This window comes from Bufo gargarizans, chromosome 2 (genome assembly GCF_014858855.1).
Source record: "Bufo gargarizans isolate SCDJY-AF-19 chromosome 2, ASM1485885v1, whole genome shotgun sequence".
Classification (NCBI taxonomy): Eukaryota; Metazoa; Chordata; class Amphibia; order Anura; family Bufonidae; genus Bufo; species Bufo gargarizans.
This window is the reverse complement of record NC_058081.1, coordinates 5,027,501-5,033,500: the sequence shown is the minus strand read 5'-3', so window position 1 is coordinate 5,033,500 and position 6,000 is coordinate 5,027,501.

Sequence of the window (6,000 nt, the reverse complement as noted above, 5' to 3'; positions counted from 1 at the left end):
CACTACTTCTCCAAGAGAGCCGTGCCTTCCCTGCACAACCAAGTATCCGATAAAATCAAGTGTGCACTGCGCAACGCCATCTGTAGCAAGGTCCACCTAACCACAGATACGTGGACCAGTAAGCACGGCCAGGGACGCTATATCTCCCTAACTGCACACTGGGTAAATGTAGTGGCAGCTGGGCCCCAGGCGGAGAGCTGTTTGGCGCACGTCCTGCCGCCGCCAAGGATCGCAGGGCAACATTCTTTGCCTCCTGTTGCCACCTCCTCCTTCTCGGCTTCCTCCTCCTCTTCTTCCACCTGCTCATCCAGTCAGCCACACACCTTCACCACCAACTTCAGCACAGCCCGGGGTAAACGTCAGCAGGCCATTCTGAAACTCATATGTTTGGGGGACAGGCCCCACACCGCACAGGAGTTGTGGCGGGGTATTGAACAACAGACCGACGAGTGGTTGCTGCCGGTGAGCCTCAAGCCCGGCCTGGTGGTGTGTGATAATGGGCGAAATCTCGTTGCAGCTCTGGGACTAGCCAATTTGACGCACATCCCTTGCTTGGCGCATGTGCTGAATTTGGTGGTGCAGAAGTTCATTCACAACTACCCCGACATGTCAGAGCTGCTGCATAAAGTGCGGGCCGTCTGTTCGCGCTTCCGGCGTTCACATCCTGCCGCTGCTCGCCTGTCTGCGCTACAGCGTAACTTCGGCCTTCCCGCTCACCGCCTCATATGCGACGTGCCCACCAGGTGGAACTCCACCTTGCACATGCTGGACAGACTGTGCGAGCAGCAGCAGGCCATAGTGGAGTTTCAGCTGCAGCACGCACGGGTCAGTCGCACTACAGAACAGCACCACTTCACCACCAATGACTGGGCCTCCATGCGAGACCTGTGTGCCCTGTTGCGCTGTTTCGAGTACTCCACCAACATGGCCAGTGGCGATGACACCGTTATCAGCGTTACAATACCACTTCTATGTCTCCTTGAGAAAACACTTAGGGCGATGATGGAACAGGAGGTGGCCCAGGAGGAGGAGGAGGAGGATGAGGAAGAGGGGTCATTTTTAGCACTTTCAGGCCAGTCTCTTCGAAGTGACTCAGAGGGAGGTTTTTTGCAACAGCAGAGGCCAGGTACAAATGTGGCCAGCCAGGGCCCACTACTGGAGGACGAGGAGGACGAGGATGAGGTGGAGGAGGATGAGGATGAAGCATGGTCACAGCGGGGTGGCACCCAACGCAGCTCGGGTCCATCACTGGTGCGTGGCTGGGGGGAAAGGCAGGACGATGACGATACGCCTCCCACAGAGGACAGCTTGTCCTTACCCCTGGGCAGCCTGGCACACATGAGCGACTACATGCTGCAGTGCCTGCGCAACGACAGCAGAGTTGCCCACATTTTAACCTGTGCGGACTACTGGGTTGCCACCCTGCTGGATCCACGCTACAAAGACAATGTGCCCACCTTACTTCCTGCACTGGAGCGTGATAGGAAGATGCGCGAGTACAAGCGCACGTTGGTAGACGCGCTACTGAGAGCATTCCCAAATGTCACAGGGGAACAAGTGGAAGCCCAAGGCCAAGGCAGAGGAGGAGCAAGAGGTCGCCAAGGCAGCTGTGTCACGGCCAGCTCCTCTGAGGGCAGGGTTAGCATGGCAGAGATGTGGAAAACTTTTGTCAACACGCCACAGCTAACTGCACCACCACCTGATACGCAACGTGTTAGCAGGAGGCAACATTTCACTAACATGGTGGAACAGTACGTGTGCACACCCCTCCACGTACTGACTGATGGTTCGGCCCCATTCAACTTCTGGGTCTCTAAATTGTCCACGTGGCCAGAGCTAGCCTTTTATGCCTTGGAGGTGCTGGCCTGCCCGGCAGCCAGCGTTTTGTCTGAACGTGTATTCAGCACGGCAGGGGGCGTCATTACAGACAAACGCAGCCGCCTGTCTACAGCCAATGTGGACAAGCTGACGTTCATAAAAATGAACCAGGCATGGATCCCACAGGACCTGTCCGTCCCTTGTCCAGATTAGACATTAACTACCTCCCCATAACCATATATTATTGGACTCCAGGGCACTTCCTCATTCAATCCTATTTTTATTTTCATTTTACCATTATATTGCGATGCTACCCAAAGTTGAATGAACCTCTCCTCTGCCTGTGTGCTAGGCCTAAATATATGCCAATGGACTGTTGCAGTGGTGGCTGACATGAAGCCTGATTCTCTGCTATGACATGCAGACTAATTCTCTGCTGACATGAAGCCAGATTGTCTGTTACGGGACCTCTCTCCTCTGCCTGGGTGCTGGGCCTAAATTTATGACAATGGACTGTTGCAGTGGTGGCTGACGTGAAGCCTGATTCTCTGCTATGACATGCAGACTGATTCTCTGCTGACATGAAGCCAGATCCTCTGTTACGGGACCTCTCTCCTCTGCCTGGGTGCTGGGCCTAAATTTATGACAATGGACTGTTGCAGTGGTGGCTGACGTGAAGCCTGATTCTCTGCTATGACATGCAGACTGATTCTCTGCTGACATGAAGCCAGATCCTCTTTTACGGGACCTCTCTCCTCTGCCTGGGTGCTGGGCCTAAATTTATGACAATGGACTGTTGCAGTGGTGGCTGACGTGAAGCCTGATTCTCTGCTATGACATGCAGACTGATTCTCTGCTGTCATGAAGCCAGATTGTCTGTTACGGGACCTCTCTGCTCTGCCTGTGTGCTAGGCCTAAATATATGCCAATGGACTGTTGCAGTGGTGGGTGACGTGAAGCCTGATTCTCTGCTATGATATGAAGACTGATTCTCTGCTGACATGAAGCCAGATTGTCTGTTACGGGACCTTTCTCCTCTGCCTGGGTTCTGGGCCTAAATTTATGAAAATTGACTCTTACAGTGGTGGGTGACGTGAAGCCTGATTCTCTGCTATGATATGAAGACTGATTCTCTGCTGACATGAAGCCAGATTGTCTGTTACGGGACCTTTCTCCTCTGCCTGGGTTCTGGGCCTAAATTTATGAAAATTGACTGTTGCAGTGGTGGGTGACGTGAAGCCTGATTCTCTGCTATGATATGAAGACTGATTCTCTGCTGACATGAAGCCAGATTGTCTGTTACGGGACCTTTCTCCTCTGCCTGGGTTCTGGGCCTAAATTTATGAAAATTGACTCTTACAGTGGTGGGTGACGTGAAGCCTGATTCTCTGCTATGATATGAAGACTGATTCTCTGCTGACATGAAGCCAGATTGTCTGTTACGGGACCTTTCTCCTCTGCCTGGGTTCTGGGCCTAAATTTATGAAAATTGACTCTTACAGTGGTGGGTGACGTGAAGCCTGATTCTCTGCTATGATATGAAGACTGATTCTCTGCTGACATGAAGCCAGATTCTCTGTTACGGGACCTCTCTCCTCTGCCTGGGTGCTGGGCCTAAATTTATGACAATGGACTGTTGCAGTGGTGGCTGACGTGAAGCCTGATTCTCTGCTATGACATGCAGACTGATTCTCTGCTGTCATGAAGCCAGATTGTCTGTTACGGGACCTCTCTGCTCTGCCTGTGTGCTAGGCCTAAATATATGCCAATGGACTGTTGCAGTGGTGGGTGACGTGAAGCCTGATTCTCTGCTATGATATGAAGACTGATTCTCTGCTGACATGAAGCCAGATTGTCTGTTACGGGACCTTTCTCCTCTGCCTGGGTTCTGGGCCTAAATTTATGAAAATTGACTCTTACAGTGGTGGGTGACGTGAAGCCTGATTCTCTGCTATGATATGAAGACTGATTCTCTGCTGACATGAAGCCAGATTGTCTGTTACGGGACCTTTCTCCTCTGCCTGGGTTCTGGGCCTAAATTTATGAAAATTGACTCTTACAGTGGTGGGTGACGTGAAGCCTGATTCTCTGCTATGATATGAAGACTGATTCTCTGCTGACATGAAGCCAGATTCTCTGTTACGGGACCTTTCTCCTCTGCCTGGGTTCTGGGCCTAAATTTATGAAAATTGACTCTTACAGTGGTGGGTGACGTGAAGCCTGATTCTCTGCTATGATATGAAGACTGATTCTCTGCTGACATGAAGCCAGATTCTCTGTTACGGGACCTCTCTCCTCTGCCTGGGTGCTGGGCCTAAATTTATGACAATGGACTGTTGCAGTGGTGGCTGACGTGAAGCCTGATTCTCTGCTATGACATGCAGACTGATTCTCTGCTGACATGAAGCCAGATCCTCTGTTACGGGACCTCTCTCCTCTGCCTGTGTGTGTGCTGGGCCTAAATATATGCCAATGGACTGTTGCAGTGGTGGCTGACGTGAAGCCTCATTCTCTGCTATGACATGCAGACTGATTCTCTGCTGACATGAAGCCAGATTCTCTGTTACGGGACCTCTCTCCTCTGCCTGTGTGTGTGCTGGGCCTAAATATATGCCAATGGACTGTTGCAGTGGTGGCTGACGTGAAGCCTCATTCTCTGCTATGACATGCAGACTAATTCTCTGCTGACATGAAGACAGATTCTCTGTTACGGGACCTCCCTCCTCTGCCTGGGTGCTGGGCCTAAATATATGCCAATGGACTGTTGCAGTGGTGGCTGACGTGAAGCCTCATTCTCTGCTATGACATGCAGACTGATTCTCTGCTGACATGAAGCCAGATTCTCTGTTACGGGACCTCTCTCCTCTGCCTGTGTGTGTGCTGGGCCTAAATATATGCCAATGGACTGTTGCAGTGGTGGCTGACGTGAAGCCTCATTCTCTGCTATGACATGCAGACTAATTCTCTGCTGACATGAAGCCAGATTCTCTGTTACGGGACCTCTCTCCTCTGCCTGTGTGTGTGCTGGGCCTAAATATATGCCAATGGACTGTTGCAGTGGTGGCTGACGTGAAGCCTCATTCTCTGCTATGACATGCAGACTAATTCTCTGCTGACATGAAGACAGATTCTCTGTTACGGGACCTCCCTCCTCTGCCTGGGTGCTGGGCCTAAATATATGCCAATGGACTGTTGCAGTGGTGGCTGACGTGAAGCCTCATTCTCTGCTATGACATGCAGACTGATTCTCTGCTGACATGAAGCCAGATTGTCTGTTACGGGACCTCTCTCCTCTGCCTGGGTGCTGGGTAGTGTTGAGCGCGAATATTCGAAAAGCAAATTTTTTTCGCGAATATCGCAACTTCGCGATTTCGCGAATATTTCGAATATAGTGCTATATATTCGTAAAAACGAATATTCGTTTTTTGTTTCCCCCCCCCCCCCCCCACAAAATTACAGTACACATATAATTGATTGTTTCCCAAAGGTCCAACAGCTCAGATCTTACTCACATTGCCTAGAAAGTGATTGAGGCGCGAATCTTCGTAAGGCGATTTTATTAGCGCACATGCGAATATCGGCACGTCCCAGAACAGAGGCAAAGGGCTTTGCATTCATACATTAGTGAATTGAGTTGCGAATCTTCGTAAGGCGATTTTATTAGCGCACATGCGAATATCTACACTTGTCCCAGAACAGAGGCAAAGGGCTTTGCATTCATACATTAGTGATTGAATTGAGCTGCGAATCTTCGTAAGGCGATTTTATTAACGCAAATGCAAATATCTACACTTGTCCCCAGAACAGAGAGGCAAAGGCCTGTGCATTCATATAGTATAGCACCATATTCGCGAATACGTAGAACTTCGTAAAATTCGATTAACGAAAATTCGTATTTTTTATTTTACTTTCCACCTTACAGGTTACATTGATCTGTACTCTGTAAACTACTGTCATCACCCCCCACTGTATCTCGATTGATTCCCAAAAGTCTCACATTCCCTAGAAAGTGATTGAGGTGCGAATCTTCGTAAGGCGATTTTATTAGCGCACATGCGAATATCTACACTTGTCCCAGAACAGAGGCAAAGGGCATTGCATTCATACATTAGTGATTGAATTGAGTTGCGAATCTTCGTAAGGCGATTTCATTAGCGCACATGTGAATTTTGCATAGCATAT